Here is a 22,015-nt window from a genome sequence, read left to right on the forward strand (position 1 = left end):
AAACCACATTAATAGTGAGGACAATTTGAGGGGACTAATGAACCCAGGTGGTTTGGCTCCACAATCTTTGTGCTATCTCGCTGCTCAGGATTTATAGGGAACATGACCAGCTATATTATTTTGTGAATACCAGTGTAAAATGAAAATGTGAGGTCCTGGATACCTGGGTGGCTCAGTTGGTTAAACAGTTGCCTTAAGCTCAGGTCATGATCTCAGGGTCCTGGGATTGAGTTCCCTGATCAGTGGAGAGTCTGCTTCTCCCTCTCTCTTTCTCTCTCAAAGAAATGAATAAAATCTTTAAAAAAGAAAATGTGAGGTCCCTTATTCAAAAAACAGGGAAAACACCACTAAAGACACTAACATATAAAATTTTTCCTTTTCTTGCTTGGTTTCTTTCTCCTCATGGTATTTTGTATTTGTGTTAAATGCCAAGGTGGAGAAGAATTTTTTTTTTTTTTCAATTAGCATGAAATTTATCATCTGCTGTTATATTGTGAAATTCCAGTTTTAAATACAAATATCCAGTTTTAAATGTAAATAACCTGTATATAGAATCACCAAAATTACACAATTAGTATTTTGTGGCTTACCACAGATTACAGTACAAGCTGGCTAGAAAAGTCAAACAACAATAAGACTCAGCAACATTGGAAGGAGGAAGAGTTTCCTTTAATGCACTGAGGAAACTCAGCGGATGGTCCTTAAATCATGAGGATATAGATGCACATGTGAAGACCATTATGGCTTCCAGCTCCAAACTTCCCAGTAAACCTTGTCAGAAGAACCATGCATCTGTATGGGCTGAGTTGAGCTATCCCTTCCACGGGCTCAATACCCAAACACATTGCAGCGACCCACAGTGGATATTTCCACTCCTGCGTTATTTCACTTTCTGTACTGGAATGCACTAGATGCTTCGATTAGGGTGGGCAAGAGGCCTGACCCCAGTGAATTACTCACTAAACACATCAAGTCACAGTCGTTCCAGGCTAGTGATAGCCACTATTAGCCTTGATACAAGATGGGGTATCAGAGATAGAAGGCGACAACCGCCTGCAGAGGGATGTAGAGGGAAAAGTAGGGCAGACCAGGTGGCAGGAAGTTGGGCAGCAAGCAGTCAAGGAAGACCATCCAGGGCAATTGGGATGTGAGAGGAGGTGCATTGGAATTGACTGAGGCTTTTAGCACCCAGAGTGTGCCCCATTATTCCATTGGATTTCACTTATAAAGTTTACAAAATTAAAATGCCAAGATATTATGACTTTTTAATTGGTGAAATCAGGACATTAAACTTCTAAGAAGGGGACACTGTGCAACTGCCCTGTTCACATGCTTGTAAATTTTGACTTGATAAGAAGAGCTCCTGGGCTTTAGCATATGCATCCAGTTTCCCTTATTTTCTTGATTATATTAAAATAACAGTATTAAATAGGCAAAGAATAAAATAGCACTAGCAAAGAAAATGAAAAGAGGACCAGCATATTATAATTTGCAAGTTTGTATTATCTACATATTATCTAATACAATATCTGACTTTATTTTAGGGCTTTCCATCTGCCAGGTATTGTATACTTGAAGTTTCATGCAACCAAACAAACATTTGATGAGATGGATAGAACACTAAACTCATTTTATGAATGAGAAAACAGGCACATAAAAGTTATTTAACTTTCTCAAGGACATAAAAGTTGTAAGTTAAACCTGATCAATCTAACTCTAGAGGCTGAGCTCTTAAATACAAATGATAATGGCTCTCAAGATGAAATAAAGTGGATAAAGAATAAGAAAACCAGCACATTTTTCCACATTTAGTGCGAGAGTAAACTGCAACAAATTTCTTAAAGGACAATTTAGAAATAGCAAAGCCTAAACATTTTATATACACTTGTATTGTATAATGCCATTTTTAGGAATGCATTATTTAAAAAAAAAAAAAGTCAAGGATACCATTTCAGTTTTTACTGCTGCATAACAAAGTCTCCCAAAATTTAGTGGCTAGATAGAAGTATATTGCTTTGTTTGTCTTTGACATAATTATCTTCATGTTTTTGGTGTTTGCAGTTTGTTGAGTTTGGATCCGTCGATTTAGTTTTCCTCAAATTTGGAAAAGTTGTAACCATTATTTCTTCAAATTGTTTTCTGTTTCTCTTGATCCTGCCTTTGGAGAATCCAGGTACATTTATTTTGGCTCTTCCAGAATATTTTTTTAACTTAAAAAAAAAATATTCATTTGACAGAGAGAGAGAGCATAAGTAGGCAGAGAGGCAGGCACACAGAAAGGGGAAAGCAGCCTCCCTGCTGAGCAGAGAGCCCAATGTGGGGCTCGATCCTATGACCCTGAGATCATGACCCGAGCTGAAGGCAGAGCCTTTAACCCACTGAACCACCCAGGTGCCCCTATCTTCCAGAATATTGATGTTCTGTTCAATTTTGTCTGTTTCCTTTCTGTATCTGTTTAATTTTGGATAGTTTCAATTGCTATGTAGTAAAGTTCACTCATCTTTTTCTTTTCTTATCTCTCTCTCTCTCTTTTTTGTTTTTTGTTTTTTTTTGCATTGTCTACTGTGTTGTTATTCCTTTCCAAGTTATTTTTTTTCTTTCAGACATTGTTGTTTTTAACTTGGAATTTAAACATTAGTTTTTTTAAAATATCTTTCATACCTCTGTTCTACTTTTTTACTATGTTCTTGAACACAGAAAATCTAATTATAATTGTTATTTTAATATCTTTTCCTACTAATTTTATCATCTGTGCCATTTCTGGGACAATTTCGATTGATGAAACTTTTTTTATAATAGATTGTACTATTTCACTGCATGTCTAGTAATTTTTTTATTAGATACCACACATTGTGTATTTTACCTTGTCATGTGCTGTATTTTTTTAAAATTTCTATATGTATTCTTGAGCCTTATTCTGTGATGTGAACATGTCGAAAAATAAAAAGATTTTTTATTTGAAGATATGTTATTCCAACTTATATCATTCAAAAAGAGCTGCTTAAGTCTCCAATCTAGTCCTTGTTTCCTTTTGAAAAATATACATGTGCAACTTCAGTATTATTGTAAACTTATTACAGTGCTTAGCACATAAAACAATGGTGAATAAATGAATGAATATCACACAAATGGGAGAGTAAACTCAAATTTACCTCCTGACTTGTTTTCCTGGATGTTTAGAGATGAATTTATCTGTGATCACAATAGAATTAGTCTAGGTACTTGTAATATTTTCTCATCACACTTTTTAAAATTTAATTTTTGCTTTAGTTTAATCATCTAGTTCTATATTAAATTCACTTAAAATCTGTGTCAAATCCTTTTTTTATTTGGGTGGTGGAGGGGGAGGAAATAGTGAGTTTATTTAAACATTTTAAAAAACTGTACTCATAAGAAAGATGTTCAGTTTTATTTTGAAGATGATTATTAATTCCTAAGGAATGAGGTTATATATGCAATATTTAAACAACTCAAACCAAGTCATCACTTTTTGTAAAGTGCAATTGATTTAATGATGTATGCCTCTTAGGTAAATTTTTGACTAGACTTTAAACCCAAATTCATTCTGCTTTTCACTTCATGTTTAGATGAAGTACGCATTATAGCTTAAATTTGTAGATAGCCACTGACTATGATGTTTACCCTCTTTCCTGCAACACAGGGTTCAAGGATCATTTTAGACTCATCTACTAATAATACTTACACAGTTTACAGTACTTTGGTTTATGCAACTTCAATATCATAGTATCTATAGGCACTTAAATTCTGTATATGAAATATACAAATATATGCACACATACATTAATTCATTAAAAGTGTTAAGAAAGAATAAACGGCAATCTTGTATTTCCACTCAATGTTTTCAGTCATTAAAGAAAGAGAATTTATTGGTTGTCAATGGCTATTATCAAAAGAAAACATAACTACTTATAAAGACGAAAATGAGCTGTGTCAATCTTTTGCAAAAGAAATCATTTTACAATGAGATACCATGTCACACATATTAGGTTGAATACAGTAAAAAATAAAAACAGAAAACAAGTTTTGGAGAAGTTAGAGAACTTGTACAAGTTGGTGGGAATATTAAATGTTTTAGCAGCTATGGAGAACAGTATTGTGATTCTTTCAAAACTTAAAAACCATATGATCCAGCAATCCCACTGTGGGGTGTATAACTAAAGGAACTGAAAGTTCAATCTCAAAGAGATATTTTACAGCTATATTCATGGCAGGGTTATTCACAGTGTGTGTGAAACCCAACTGTCTATTGGGAGATCAATGGATAAATAAAATGTGAAATTTACTTACAATGGAATATTATTTAGCCTTAAAGAGGAAAGAAACATGACAAGTCACATGGGTGATTCTTGAGGATATTATGCTAAGTGAAATAAGCCAGTCACTGTATGATTATTTATATTGTATGTATGATTCCATTTCTATGGGGCATTTAAGAGCAGTCACAATCACAGAAACAGAGTAGAATTACAGTTTGCAGGTGCAGGGGAAAGGTGGGAATAGGGAAATACTGTTTGATGACTAGAGCTTCAATTTTAAAATATGAAAAGAGTTCTGGTACTAGCAAAGATGGTAGCAAAGATGGGAATTTTGTGATATTTAATAACACTAAATTATACACCTAAAATGGTTTTGATGATAAATTGTGAATTATGTGTATTTTATCACTAATAAAAATTGGGGGAAAGTTGCTGAAATATATTGAATATGCTTTTTCTTCTGAAGGAAGATGTATTCATTATCTTAAAATCTCTATTCCAAAAGTTCAAACTAATTTTAGCAAAAATAAAAAAAAATAAAATTATCTAAAACTGATACAATTTAAAATAACAGTTCACTCATTTGAAAATGAGAGCAATATTATATCTTTACTTATTACATGAAGATGGCATTTCTCAAACTTTCAAAAAATAAAATATGTCCTGTAACTTGCATTCCATCTATAAATTTTTATAAATATATGTATGATTTCTTCTTACTATTGTTTCTTTTCTTTAATTTTTTTTTTCATTACTTAGCAATAAACTGCATGTCCATGTTTATCTTAGACTAGCTGACTGGTATTCAAGTATCTGCTATATAGCTAGCAAAGCATACAATTATGACTTTTTTTTTTTTTTTTTGGTCCCTTAATTGGCCAAAGCTGCAACATCTGTCATTTTGTGGGAATTAAATTTCAGCTTCAAAAGCAGCATGAACAGTCTGGCATAGGCATATCAGTAGCACTTCAGTTCAATCTTCTTTCTCATCCTCCTTTTTTCACTAGTCACCTTTCCCTCTTCAAATCTCTCTCTCTTTACAATGTTCCCTTTCACCTTATTGGACCTGCAGTGAATCTTGTCTGGCTATTGATTCTGCATAGAATGCTAGTTCAGTATTTCAAGGTCACTTATAATTGCATGTAGAATTTTTGTAACTCTCCTCCATCATTTTCCCCTTCCCCAAAGAATAAAATATCTGTTAGGTAGACACACTGACACACTATGAACTAGAGAAATAAGAGCATCATGATCATTAAAAAAAGTGTGATAGTGGGAACTACACAGAACCTTTTTTTTTTTTTTTTCTTCATATTTCAGCTCCTGTGGATTCCTTCTGGAATACTCCTTCTGGAGTTAAATCTGCCCAAATATATAAGGTCTGAGGTAAAATAAAAAAATAAAGTCAAGGTATTATGTAAGTGTGAAGCTGAAATTTATTCTCTGTTTGATATAATCCCTTTAGGGTATTGTAATGTTATCATTATTTTTCTGCTATTATCAACTTTCACCTTCTGCTATTATACTACCATACCCTCTAGTCACAATGACACTAAAATAATAAAAATGGACACCATGCCTTTTCTGTTGTCCTCATTCTTTGAAAAAGTTCACCTCTAAGCCTGTCTCCTAACAAAAAGAAAATAACACTAACAATTTCCAATTTCTTCATGTATGTTTCTTCTGAGATTGCACAGCAGCATGAGAAAATTAACTGTGCTATTGAGCAAAAGATGACACAGAAATTTTGCTCTTTAGTATCAGAAAATGTAGAAAGTTCCTTTTCTAAATACATAGGCAAAAGAGCCAAGGAAAAGGAAAGAAAAGATAACTTCCAATTAGTGTAAATAGCTTCCCCCCAAAAAACTGTTATCATAACAGCCTCACTATTATTGACAAATTTGATTTAATTCAATAGTCAAGGTAAGTGATTTTTTGCAGCATAGTTTTCTTATCTATGCTTTGAGAAGTATAGATATAAAAAGATAAATATGTTAAAGTCCGCAATATAGGTATAAAGTTTACTTTTAAAGTTTACTTTCAAAAATCAAGTTGTGCACATAGAATTCAGTACGTAAAATTATTTTTAATAAGAAGGGAACTGCTGGATTAATGACATATTAGCTTTTTGTACATCAACTCTCTATTAACTATGAAATACAAAAAAAACATCTTTTTGAAGACACTAGAGGTAAACCAAAACATCCAGAGCTTCAGGATTGTGAATCACAAAGAGAAGAATAATGAAGCAGATCCAAATTATCTCATGATTTCCCCATAAGACAGTTGCCATTTTTAAAAGTGGCAACCAAAGGAAAACCTAATAATACAATGAGAAAGTGGTAGCTATATCTGGTAAACAGAGGTTAAATTTCCATAATCTCGTAAGGTAGAAGACAACATTTTGGTTTTTGGGCACCATGTCAGTCAGAACATAAGGACTAAGATGTCAGGGCAAAGGAAAGCATTTGGAGTGAGCAAAACTGTTGAGGGCACTTAAGTCAAGGCATTTACTGATTTCTAAGTGGTGCTATTATGATAGATCTAAGATGGAGACAGGAAAAGATAACCTAGCTGAGACTAAGATGCTGATGAGAATAGCTAGTCAGCTTAGAAGTATGGAGTAAGGGGAAAAGTATGCTTCAGAGGCCAGGACATAATGGAGGTCTTGATAAATACTTTAAACACACACACACACAGCCCTATGCTACAAAACAAAGAGTAACAGCAAACTAGAAACAGACAAGGCATTGCAAAAGACTGAATAAACAGCTTTGACCAACTCAATTTCAAGTTGAAGCAAATTAATCTATTCCTGCTCTAATAATATAGCAATTTTTTTCAAGATGAAATTGACTGTACTTAGAATCTCAACTTATTTCTAATTTATTTTGATATAAATTGACTGGCGATACCTAGGTGGCTCAGTCAGTGAAGTGGGTGACTTGATTTTGGCTAAGGTCATGTCACTGTCCTGGGATCCAGCCCTGTGTCAGACTCCATGCACAATGGGGATTTTGCTCAAGGTTTATCTCTCTTTCCCTCTCCCCTTGCCCTTCCCCCTGCCCACTCTCACTCTCTAAAATAAATAAATTAATCTTAAAAAAAGAATATAATCTATCAAGACTTATGTAATGCTCCAAAATAAATATTTAGAGGGGAAATATATGTCCTTAAACCAAAAACAAAACAAAACAAAACAAACAAACAAAAAAAGCTGAAAACCAATGACCTTAGTGTATTGATTTCAAGCATCAAAGGAATTAGAATATATGAAAAAACAAACAAAAGAGCAGGAAATAATTAACTATAAATCAGATATAATACAAGTATAACAAAGTCAAAATTTGGTTCTTTATTTTTTTTTAATTTTTATTTATTTATTTGACAAAGAGAGATTACAAGTAGGCAGAGAGAGGGAGGAGAAAGCAGGCTCCCTGTTGAGCAGAAAGCCTGATGCAAGGCTCAACCCCAAGACCTGAGATCATGACCTGAGCTGAAGGTAGAGGCTTAACCCACTGAGCCACCCATGCGCCCCAGGTTCTTTAAGGAAATGAATAAAATTGATAAACCAGTCGCAAATGGAATAAATAAATAAAAGAGAAAAGCAGAAAATAATTTCAGGGAAGAAAAAAAGATCACCCTTATTCAGTTTTCTAGCATTAAACAGAATATTATAGAATGTTATGAATAAACATTTTCAAATACAATAATTAACAAATGAAACAAGCACAGTTTAAAGAAAAACACATTTAAAAATACATTCAAAAGAAATATAATAATTTTATATCTATTAAATGGTATATATTTAGTAAAAGAAATTTCCCCCCAAAATTCTAGATACAAAATTCTGTATCATTGAATTCTACCAAACATCTGAAGAAAAAGTTAACTAAAACTAACTTACAAAAACTCTTCTAGAGAATAGGTAATGAGACTTTCTAACTCATTTTATTTTATTTAAATAATTTGAATGTACTTGACACACGATGTTACATTAGTTTCAGGTGTAAAACTTAGTGATTTAGCTTCTTTATGTGTTACAGTATGCTCACACATGTGGCTACCATCTGTCACCATACAGCACATTATGCTGTATGTCAGATCATGACCTGAGCCAATATGAAGAGTTAAATAGTCAATAGACTGAGCCACCCAGGTGCCCCAATACTGGTCCACTTTCTAACAGCAAACATAAATAAACTAGAAATGGATTAAAAATCTAAATGTGAGATCTGAAACCATAAAAAATCACAATTTCTCTGGCATTGGCTGTAGCAACATTTTCCTGGCTGTGTTGTTAAGGCTAGAGAAACAAAAGCATAAAATAAACTATTGGGACTTTATCAAAATAAAAAGCTTTTGCGTAGCAAAGGAAACCATCAACAAAACAAAACAAAAAAGCAACATACTGATTGGGAAAAGGTATTTACAAATGATATATAAAGCTCATTTCATTAGGCTATAATCCAAAACCTTAAAATAGTATACAGGAAAAGAAAATTCCAGAAAAATCCTATCATTAATTTTAATAAGATAAGTTATTAAAGAAGTACAGTAGATCCAAAAAAATGTTTTAAAATGTATAATACATCACAACTATGATTTTTTTTAGTTCCAAGAATGTAAGTTTAATATTTGAATTTCATTGTCAGACACCACATTAAGTGATCAGAATTGTATTTTAAAAATTATATGATAATCTCAATAGATACAGGCAAAAATTTTAATTAGACATTAAGGATAATGTCAATAAGCTATGATTACATGGAATTTCCAGAATCTAATGAAAAACTAACAAAACTAACAAAAAATACCTAAAATAAACAATTTAAATCTTACTTCCTCAAATGGAGAAAAAGATAAAGTTGTTCACTATCACATCTAATTAACATTGTGCTGAAACAAGGCAACACAAATAGTATGTATATCTAAAGGTATAGAATAACTCAGAGATACAGAGTTGGAAAAGGCATCACTTGTTTTTTACAACCAGAAACAAAGTAGAACAAACCACATAATGATCTTTTTGAACTTGTGAGGGAACTGAGGTCCCAGGGCAAAAAATAACCTCACATTCAGAATACCAGGTACCTCCAGTTAGAAATAGAATATGTATTTGCTTAAGGAAGACATGGCTAAATGCCATATAAGCTGATAAAAATATTAATATAGAATTTTATTTTAATGAAGCCTGTTTCAAATGGAAACATATACAGATTAAAAATAAAAGCACATAAAAAGATATGTCATGTAAACACTAAGAAAAAAGAACAGGAGTAGTTATATTAATTTCAGAAAAAATCAACTTCAGGGGACAAAAAAGGAATACTACCAAGGATAAAAAGAGACATTAGTACTTATAAAAGGGTCAGTTCTTCAGAAAAACACAACAATCTAAACAATGAATACACCTAAACAAAAGAGCTTCAAAACACATGAGAAAAAAATTGATAGATTTAAAAGGAAAAAAAAATATATCCACAACTATAGTTGGAAATTAAAACATTTCTTTCCCAGTAATGGATTCAAGTGGACAGAAAACCAGGAAAGATGTAGATGGCTTGAATAAAACTATCAGCTAACTTGAACTATTCACATTTTTGGAATATTCCACTCCACAATAACTGAATACATATTCTTCTCAAGTGCTCAGGGATGTATGTGTAAAAGTCTATTAAAACTTTGATCTGCTCCCCAGAATGAGCCTAATAAAGCACACTTTCCCAAAAAAAGGATACATTACACAAATTGTTTTCAACAAACTACTGTACTACAACAGTTTATCAGATAGTAGAAACGTATTTTAAAAGTAGAAATGGGCAGAAAAGATGATGAACGGTGTAATTGGAGACAAAAAGCTATTGATAGGAATCGTCAGTTTCACTTCGAAATGATTTTTTAAAAATAAAACCTGTATTGTGAGATCAACCAGAAAAAAAGATGGAATAGACCCTAAACCAGGTTAAATAAGAGAGAGGACAAATATTGTGAATCCAGAAAAGAGTTTATATTTATCAAAAAGGGGTTCTGGTTTTGATTTTTGCAATAGATTAGAAAATGAGTAAAACTTTGGTGAAGGCTGACGTAAAGGTCAGATAATATGAAAGCAGGTGTGAGAAATCAAGATTGAATAGAGTCAAAGATAGGATAGTTATAAGCTAGATAACCAGAAAATAGCAGAGATTTTAGTGGAGCAGAGGAAACTTTTAGAAAAAAAGTGAAAAGGTTCAGGTACTTCTACAGATACCCAAACCACTTGAGTCGGTAGTATTTTCTGTAAATCTTATAAAAACAATTTTTTTTTTTCTTTTCACTTTAAGTCTAAGTAGAAATCTCAAATATGTGCTGCTGAAATATAATTCACAAAGAAGACAAAAAAATTATCAAGGCTTAAAAGTTTTATTCAGGTATACCCAGTATTCTTTTTCACAGTCTAAATCCATCCCAATGAATTGGTTGTATTTTGATGGTAGAATGATCGTTTTCTGGTAGAAAACTTAAGGAGGAATAAGCATTTTGTCAAAAGTAATATAAACACATACATACATACTGATTAATATACATAAAATATATATAAAATAATATATGATTGATCAATATTTAGCATAACAAATACAGGAAAAATGAGTCATTCTTTCATTCAGTAAAATATTTATATCTTAAAATTATGTACTTTGATAAGTTATAGCATTTATGTAAGGAAAACATTAATAAACAGGTGAGTAAGGGATGACTTATTTTCTCAAATATTATGTTAATAATTACTCTCAATAAGTCTCATTGTTAAATACTACAGAATTCTAGAGTGTCACGAAGTACATAATTTTAGGTATTAAAAGGCTGCCAAAATGCTTCTTTCTTTCTTTTTTTTCCCTCCCTCCTAATTTATTTCTTTTTCTAAAAAGTTTCAGTAATAACCCATGATTCCTAGAGGGTTATTACTTGCTTTCCTTCTTGCTTCAATGAGGATTCTGTCTCCATTAACATTATACATGTACTCATTTGTTCAATTCCATAAGACTTCATAAATAGTTGTAGAATTACTTTGTGCATGCAACTGTAGAAACAACTCTATTGAACTTCCATTGCCGCTTAGGATAATAAAAACTTTAAATAATGTTGCTCTCACTGTAATAAAGAAACAAACCCTAGATACACTAAAATATCATACTTTTCATTGAACCCGTCAGAACCTGAGGACACAAAGCAACCCAGTACCTGAATTCTAGAGGAAAAAGTCCAAGAACTGTCAGGATGTACACTCCATATCAATTAAGATAGAACACTGGCAGAAGAGGCACAATACACTATAAAGGTGGAGAGAAGAAATGGGCAAAATTTTAATGAAAGGCAAATATGGGCTAGCTTATTATTCTGGAATAACTGGGGACCACAAACAAAAATGGAGCTATTACTCCCTCATAAGCTTTTTCCTACACATCTCTCCTGGCTTCTTTCAGAATAGATCAGAGGCCAGAGAGAAGACTGAAAAGAGCCCAACAGCTGATCACCTCCTACATGGCAAAAATGTAGGAGGTGATCAGCTGTTGTTGGGACAGAGACACATAACACCACTCATTTTCCTGAACTCTTCTCTTGGAGGAGCCATAAGTCACAAAGAGAAAAACCAGCATAGATGCTTCCTGGCAAAGGCAAAAACAATTTGTGGCTAGGGGAAGGGTAGGCATAATAAAACCCTCTCTTCTTGAAGAAGTAGAAAACCAATGGGAAGAATAACAAAGCTACTCTCTCTCTCTCTCTCTCTCTTTTTTTTTTTTTCTTTAAGATTTTATCTATGTATTTGAGACAGAGAGAGCACAAGCAGGGAGGAGGATCAGAGGGAGAGGGAGAAGCAGACTCCTTGCTGAGTGAGAAGCCCAATGTGATGTGCATCTTCATCCCAGGATCCTGATGTCATGACCCAAGCCAAAGGCAGCTGCTTAACCAACTGTGCCACCGAGGCACCCAGATTTTCTTTTTTTAATCTCTCATTATGTATCTCCCATCTCCTTATTCACATTTATCAGTTAACACACCAAGGACAGTATTATCAATTTAAAACATTCAAATGTGAATAACTTCAGAGGGGAAATATGCATAAACTTTTTAATGTTAAATGTAAAAAGCAAGAAGAAATAACATTTTTTTATTATTCCTTAGCTCTAATTAATACCCTGATGGAAGATAATATACTAGGCTAAGAACCTGCTTTACTTACTACCTAACTAAAATTTTAACTCATTTTCTGCCATTTAGCTACAAGTTATGACATTATTTCTTGACAAATTTATTATTTTAGAAAAAAAGGTTATTAATCTTAAAAACATACATATTTTAATATTTTATATTATCCAAGGACATTCATATTCAATCTTATCTTTTATCTCCGTTATGCTAAAATAAAAGGTAAAGTAAAACCAAATTCAAGCAACAAGTTATTTCATTTATTTTGTGGGAAAACCTAATCTAACTGATTTTGTTCCCCTTGGATTGAATGTATTACCTGAAGAGGTTGTTATGGTAGAATGGCCCTGTTGGCGTCAAATGTTAAGAGAAATGTTTAAGTTCTAAACAGCTGAAGCTGTTATATTAGAAGCTTCCAGAATCAGCTTATCTATAGTACTTCAAGCATTTATATTTAAACTCTCTTCTTTCTATTGCCAATAAAACAGAAATGTTGAGAAGACAGAGTGTGAGCCTATAAGCCAAATGTTGACAAGAATGACATTTCTTCTCTGATTCTATTTTTATTACTTAAATGGTTTCTCCCCCAAATCATGAAAAGCATTGTGATTCATATTTATGACTGACTCTGAATCTATAGAAACTATTTTGTCATTTTATATAGATTTAGAAGTATAACAATTTTGAGTAATTTTTAAGTATAATATATTTTGTTTTAAAAGTGTATTCGACAAAGAATAATAAAAACTAATTAATTTGATCACATTGAAATATCATAATCAGAAATGCTACCTAAAGCACTATTACTCGTACCATTTCTTTATCAAATTTGTGTTTTCATTGAGCCTTTTTTATATCAGAGACACAAAAAACTTTTTTTTACCATGTGAATAATTTGAGAATTAGTTGAGACCTACAAGTTTAATTTTATGTCTTTATTGGTTTGGTTGCTTAAGAATTATTTGTCTTGGGACACCTGGGTGGCTCAGTGGGTTAGAGCCTCTGCCTTCGGCTCAGGTCATGATCCCAGGGTCCTGGGATCGAGCCCCACATTGGGCTCTCTGCTCAGCGGGGAGCCTGCTTCCCCCTTTCCCTCTGTCTGCCTCTCTGCCTACTTGTGATCTCTGTCTGTCAAATAAATAAATTAAAAAAAAAAGAATTATTTGTCTTGATTCATTTTGGAAACTTAATCAATTGTGATATGAATAAAATTTAGTTCATATAGGTCTGACATACTGAACTTCTAGTTCACAATTCACAGTAAGCCATGTTCAAAAATCCCAAGCTGATATTTAGTAATATTTCATAACTTTTCCAGTGATGGGATATGGTTCTGGTTCATAATTCATGTTGTAGTTTTACTATTTAAAATGTTTCTAAGCACTTTGATCTCTAAACTATCTTCTAAAGTATATACAAAGTATATACTTCTAAAGTATATACAAGGTGCTTCTAGGTCATTACACTGAAATATACACTGAATTTATTTACATCTCTATTTTTGGGGTCATTATTCTTGCTTTTCAACCTTAATTTACTTCATTTCAGAATTTTACATATTGATTTCTAGACCATGCTCTAAGAGTATTTTGGTCAGGAAAATCATATCATTTTCAGAAAATTACAAATATGGTTACAGGTTTAAGGATAAGTTTAATGTTAACAAATGAATAGGTATATCTTATGACTTCAACTTAAATTACAGCATGTGCAGTCTTTGTTAATGTCCTTTTATATTTAAATCAAAGCATTTATTTCACATTCAAAATTAGAAATGTTAATTACTAACACATTTAAGAGAAATAAAATGTAATTATTCCTTGCCCTACTGCACAAAGATTTGTTAAACGAAAGGCTCTGTTAATTTAAAAGCTATTACAAGTTATTAATCTCAATACTTACAATACTTATTGAGAATAAATTGCTTAAACCTTTAATTAAAAGTTAAATAATCACTAAAACTATGTAATTTGGAAAAGAAAGGGTCTTGAGTTCAACACTTTTTAAATTTAATGCTAAATCTAGTTAAAATTTAGTTATACTACAATAACTTTCAGAATACTGCTTTTAAACTAACAGTTTGAGTGATGCTTAAATGATATGATCTCTCTACTTTGATACTAAAACACATCACACCAAAAATTTATTTTAAGCTAATGGGTAACATCACTGACATCTATGAACTTTGCTCTTTTAAACCAACAATTGCCAAAGCATAATCCCACCCAAACTAGATGATATATTCAGTCAGGTTGCAAGTCAAGAAGAAATAATCATACATAAAAAATTAACCCAAGAAAAAGACCAGCAATTATGATGTAGTGGTATATTAAAAATGAATTGTTAATCAGAACTTCAAAGCAAACACACTTAACTAAGGCTGTGTACATGTATGTATGCATGTATATTTACATTCAGAAAACATAAAACATCTTGTAGAAAATATGCTGCCCCTAACTTTGAATTTTGCACTAACAGCAACCACGGAAGAGAATCAGTTAACAATAACGGAAATATCATTCACAGATGTCTGTCAGCTTTGAAGAGAAACTCAGATATGTTTCCTTCAAAAGAGAATAGTGGCTTAGCATTTACTACATGTTTCCTTCAAAAGAAAATAATGCCAGGTGCCTGGGTAGCTCAGTGGGTTGGGCCTCTGCCTTTGGCTCTGGTTATGATCTCAGGGTCCTGGGATCCAGCTCTTCATCAGGCTCTCTGCTCACCAGGGAACCCGCTTCCCCCTCTCTCTCTGCCTGCCTCTCTGCCTGCTTGTGATCTCTCTCTGTCAAATAAATAAATACAAATCTTAAAAAAAAAAAAGAAAAGAAAATCGTGCCTTATTATTTACTACACACACACACACGCCCACATATACAGAAAATCATCTTTTTTTCGTTTTCCATCCCATAAATATTAATTATAACATCTGACTCCCAGAAATAAAAATGAAGTGGAAGTGTACATTACAGCATGGATGGGCCTTTTCATTCTTCCTGAAGGTAGCTTCCTGGGACACAACCATGTCTTACTTGCGGAAGTGTAGGATAATAGTTGAAATTTGTACATTTAGATACTTGCAATAATCAAAGTTAACAACAACTCAATTGCCCAAGTATGACTGACTGCCTTTTCCACTTAATTGTGTTTTAACAATCAGGAATGTTTAAGAGATCCAGTTCTCTGTCACCTCTTAGACCTAGAACTAAAAGGAGAATTTAATATAATTATTGAAAAATTCAACACATTCAAGTAACCAGCTGAAAACCATGCCCAGTACATCCACAGATTTTTCCACATCTTGGTATCAGATTTCTTTCTTTCTTTCTTTCTTTCTTTCTTTCTTTCTTTCTTTCTTTCTTTCTTTCTTTCTTTCCTTTTTTCATGTGTAGTATACGGGATTAATAATTTTGTATTCTATTGCAAATTTTTCTTGACAGTTTTAAATTCTCAGGCAAAATTTATTTAATCCTACTTTGAAAATCTGTATGAAAAACTTTCTATCTAGGGCGCCTGGGTGGCTCAGTGGGTTAAGCCGCTGCCTTCGGCTCAGGTCATGATCTCAGGGTCCTGGGATCGAGTCCCGCCTTGGGCTCTCTGCTCAGCAGGGAGCCTGCCTCCCTCTCTCTCTCTCTGCCTACCTCTCTGTCTACTTGTGATCTCTCTCTGTCAAATAAATAAAATCTTAAAAAAAAAAAAAAAGAAAAACTTTCTATCTAGTAAATGTTTTATTTATTTATTTTAAAATATTTTATTTATTTATTTGTCAGAGCGAGAGATGCACAAGCAGGGGCAGCAGCAGGAAGAGAGAGAGCAGATTCCCAGTTGATCAAGGAGCCTGATACAGGACTCAATCCCAGGACCTTGGGATCATTATCAGAGCTGAAGGCAGCTGCTTAACTGATGGAGGCACCCAGACATCCCAAATCTAGTAAATGTTTTAGAGAGAAAGATATAACTGAGTAATAATGTAAAATGCTAGCAAATTCCAAACTTAAAAAAGAGTGCCTTCAAATACTATTTTAACTAACTGTATTAGAATTTGAAATGAGATCTCTATCGATGCAATTTACAAATGATAGTTATACTACAAATTTAAACATAAGGCTCATTTTAACTCCTAATGTGATGGAAATAATTACATTTACTCCTAAATTGCTTTTACTTTGCAGTATGAGGCCATCTTGACTCTGAATGTTATGAAGAAGGCAGGTAGTGAAACCAAACAAATAAGTGGGATGGTACACAAAGAGTGGTTTCAGAGGCCACCTTGAGAGTTAGGTAGGAGGGTAGATATAGAAGCAGAGGTATGGAGGCTGAAGAAACTAGAGGTCCTGGAAAACTCTTAGCTGCAGAGGAGTAATTTATGGTAGTCAATAACCTTTGAATTGCAGTATAGGCTCTTCTACAAGTTCCTCTAACATCTTGCTAAGATAAAATAACTAATAGATTTATTCTATAAAAGACTATCTGACAGGAATGGCATAAAAGATAACAAGATAGAACCTCAAATTTTCAAGAATGAAAGATGAACAAGAAAGTGGTAAATACAGAAGATAATCTTTGTCTTCTAGGTTTTTTTTTCTTTTTTTTTTTAAACTATGTACTACTATCTAAGGTAAAAATTATAGCATTATCTATTTTTTTCAATATATGGTATTTAACACACATAAACAATAAGTTGGTGGCAGAGACAAATGCTCTTACAAAGTTGGTATTTTCTGGATTCTATACAAATTAGCACAATACTAACATTAGGTAGCCGGTGAAAGGAGTAATCTATATATGACAAGTGAGTTTAAAATAAAGATAGATATATATACACACACACACACACACACACACACACACACACACACATATATATTTAAAATAAAGAGATATATATATAGCCAGTAAGCAAATGGAATGTAAATAGGAAAAAGAAAAAAAAGAAAGAAAGGAAAAGTAATTTAAGTTATCCAAAAGAAGTCAGGAAAAAGGAACAAATCTGCAACATAAATAGGACACAAAAACAATTATACATACTAAAAACAAAATAATAGAGTTAAACCCAGACATATTAATAATTATAAGAAATATTAATGGCCCAAATACTTCAAACAAAAAACAGAGATTGGCAAATTCAAACTAGGCAGTTAAGAAAACCCAACATATCAAAGTTTGTATGGTATAATTAAAACAGAATTTAAAGGAAAATATTTAGATTTGCATGCATATATTAAAAGAAGAAAAATATCTAAAATTAATGACCTAAGCCTCCACCTAGAGAAGGTAGAAAAAACATAGAGGGTAAATCCGCATATGGAGGAAGGAAACAATAAAGCTAAAAGGTGATATTAATAAAATAGAAAACAAACAGATGACTGAAAATATCAACAAAACCAAATCCCAACTCTCTGAAATCAACAAAATCGATTGCTTAACAAAGAGGGAATAAAGATCAACACCATCAGCAATAAAGTAGATGTCACCAGAGATCCTAATATATATTAAGGAAATAAGAAAGGAAAAAAATAATTTTCTGCAAACAAATTTAATAAATAGCATGAAATGGATAAATTTCTTAAGAAATACAACTTAAAATCAACACAAAAAGAAACGAAATTCTGAAGATCCTCACTTCTATTACAGAAATTAAATATGTTATTTGCATATCATAAATCCCCAAGCCTATATTTTTATTACTGGTAAATGCTATCTAAGAATAAAAAATGTCATTTTTATGAAAATGCTTAGAAAATTCAGGGAGAATAATCACTCTACACTTTATTTTATTAGGAAAGCATAGCCCTAACACCAAAACTTGACAAGGACATTACTGAAGAGGAAAAGCATGGATCAATATTTTTCATAAATATAGATGTATTTTTTTTAAAAAAATTAAAAAATTCACTCCAAATTACATAAAAAGGAAAATATCATGAACAAGTAAGAATTATTATAGCAATGCAAGATTTATTTTATAACTTGAAATGGGTCAGTGTCCATTGACATATTAACTGTATAAATATGAAAAAAAAAAATCACATGAGCATTCTAATGGATGCAGAGAAAAGGAAAATGTGATCATTGAAAGACATGAATTTCCATATTGAATGCACACATTGGGTGCATAAGGCAATGAATAAAATTAGATTCTTTGTAAGATATATCACAGTAAAATGTCAGATCATTATCCTTCAGCAGAAATTCTAAGATAAATGCAATGATTTAAAAATTCAGAATGACTGGGCTTTTTCGAATAGATAGTAAAAATAAAAAGACAGTGACATAATTGCTTTACATTTCTGGAGGAAAATAATTTTTAACCTAGAATTTTAAATTCATCTAAATCATCAATCAAGTTTCGAGTGGAATAAAATCATTTTCAGATATGCAAGGACTTAAAATATTTGCATCCTGTTATCCATGCAAAAGAGGTCTCTGAATGATACCCACTAACAGATGAGGAAATAAACCTGAACAGAAAAAGATATGGAATATAGGAAATAAATAGAATATAGGAGAGAATTAGAGAAAATCGCCAATATGATAGTGAAGAGAAAGACCCTAGGATGAAGCATATGTACCAGATTTAGAAGCCAACCATTTCAGATTGAAACTATGTGACTCTGGGTGCCTGGGTGGCGCAGTGGTTTAAGCCTCTGCCTTCAGCTCAGGTCATGATCCCAGGCGTCCGTGGATCAAGACCTGCATCGGGCTCTCTGCTCAGTGGGGAGCCTGCTTTCTCCTCTCTCTCTGCCTGCCTTTCTGCCTGCCTGTGATCTCTGTCTCTCACATAAATAAATAAAATCTTAAAAAGAAAAAAAAAAAAAAAAAAGAAACTCAAGGTGAGAAATGGGTGAAGGGGAGTGAAAGGTATTAGCTTCCAGTTATGGAAATAATAAATCATGGGGATAAAGAGACCACATAGGGAATATAGTCAATGATACTATAATAAGGTTGTGTTGAGGCAGATGGTAGTTACCCTTGTGGTGAGCACAGCATAACATATTGAGAAGTCAAATTTAGTCCGTTTCATGCCAGAAATTAACATAACATTGTTTGTCAACTACACTCAAATTAAAAGATTAAAAGAAAAAAAAATCCACGTATTTTGAGGATTAACAACATAATAGCATCTATGTTTTTACCAACCATTTCTAGAACTAACAAAACTTCTGGAAATTATATTCTACAATAATAAGGAATTAGCTCTTATATACTTAAAAACGCCAATCTTCAGTTATGAAGGAATAAAGGAAATCCTGAGAATAGACCAATAAAGGAGAAGCCATGGGACTTAATAATCAGGAAACTCATGAAAGAAGCAAATGGGCATTGGCATATATTAATACTGCATGTTTTCAATCAGTAATTTTGGACACTATGCCTATATCACCCAAATACTATTAAAAAGCTTGCTAAGAATCTTTTTCCCAATTCTCCTCATCTAAAGTAATCATTTTCTACTATGGCAAGCTACCAAAATTACTTTAATATTATTTGATTTTTTAAAATCGTGTGCATGATTTGTTTTGATTAAGATGAATATTCATTGAAAGTAATTTTAGATCATTCTTTAGAAGGGACTTATTTGAATGACTTAAAAGCTGGATTTTAAAGTTGAGGTTTGTATTTCCATCAGAATACCCATTCTTCCTCTAATTAGGAGGTGGTAGGTTTGGATAAGTCAGAAGTGATTCAGGAATTTAATATTTAATATTTAATATTTAATATTTTCAACCTTGCCCTGCTGTTTAGACTATCCTACTTTCTTGAATGCTGTTAAACCATGTTTTATAATCTGTGTTGCTCCATGTAGTAGTCCTGGAATATAATCTTACTACAAATTAGGGCATTTCTAATAATTTTTCCTGCTATCTTTAGGACTTATTTTTTAAGCCTGGTAATACTTTCTATTTATTTTTCTGCTTTCTCTTTGCCATCTTTTTCTTTCTTCCTCCACACTCTGTCCCCACAGCTAGCTACATATTTATTTTCTACCAATTCCACTTGCACTTGCCCAGAATATTTTCTACAACTCTTCCCCCCTTTATCCCATCTAATATTTTTTTCTTTTCACCTTTTCTTCCTCTACACTGGGGATTTTTAAACATAAGATGCAAAAGCCCCTAAGCTTGGCTGGGCTTCAGCAGACCCAGGAGCACCCTGGGTATTTGACCTGTTTAAAAGGTGCTTCCCCTCCCTCCAGTAGCTTCCCTCCCTCCTCTCTAAAGTCCTAAAGGAATAAATAAATCATGAGAAAATTGTCAAGAAAATTTCTATAATTTCCTCACGTTTTCCATTATGTTTAATTCTAGTTTCTATGCATTCTCCTGTGCACAACAAATTACTAGTGAAGTACTACAATCTCTCCTGTTTTCATTTTCAGACTTTCTCTCCTTTCACTTATTTAAAGATGAAATGTTTTCCCTTAAGACATTTCACTGTACTGGTAAGAGAGAAATAGCTTCCTGGAGATGCCATACGGAAGGAGAACAAAACAAAACAAAATAACACCAATCCACAAACACAAAGGTTGAAGATCTGGTACTTAACTGATTCTTAGAAACAGTAAATTCTAACCATTCTTTGCTGCATCCATGTAATAAGGATTAAAAAAAGACCCTACTGTTTTCCAATTGATTTAAAAGGAAAAATACAAGTCTTAACCACTTTTGTCCAACCACTGTAGGCTAACTTAAGATGTCAAAACATCCAAGAGATTGATAGCCATTCTTCCACACTTTCTCTGGAATAGATAATTATTATGGAGATTTTTCTCCCCTCTTGTCTCATGGCATTTTCTCTCCCTAGATATTCTTCCTCAAAGCATTTTAAACCTAACAAATTACCATTAATTTACTAAAAGACAATTTAGATGCAGTCTTTAATACAAGATTTTTCTTCATTTAAATGTACTCTGATGTCTACTTTTCCAGGCATATATACAATACTTTATCATGGTTTTTTGCACCTTTTGGCAGGGACTGCATCTAATTTATCTATATATATCCCCGTATCATAAGTGCAGACTGTTCAAATACAAAATATGTGAATAATTGAATAGACAAAAATTAATAAGTAAAATTTAAGTTGCAAAGGTTTATTTGAATTTCAGAGTCACTCAAATATTATAGTTAATTAATATTTTTATAAGTTGCATTATCTAGATCAATCTGAAAATACAGTGTTTCTCAAATTATATGCCAGATCATAGTAAGAGATGTTCTAGGAGAAACTCACTCAGCATATTAAAAACTTCTGATAATCCTTCAGTAAATAAAATCAATTTACTTAATTTAGCATTTCCACAGACATTAACTTTCAGGATCTTTATTATATTTTATAATTCCCCCAGAAGAGAAATATTTTACAGAAATCATTAAACCATTTGGGGAAGTCATGGACTAGATAATAAATATATCATTTCATTTGAGCTATAGAAATAACATAATTAAAAATAAAATCCTGAATATCATTTTATTCTAATAGCTTCATTTCTTAACAATGCAAAATACAAACATGCTAACCATGCAAAGAAATTACAAAACAAAAATTTTAAAAAA

This window comes from Martes martes, assembly GCF_963455335.1.
Source record: "Martes martes genome assembly, chromosome: 12".
NCBI lineage: Eukaryota > Metazoa > Chordata > Mammalia > Carnivora > Mustelidae > Martes > Martes martes.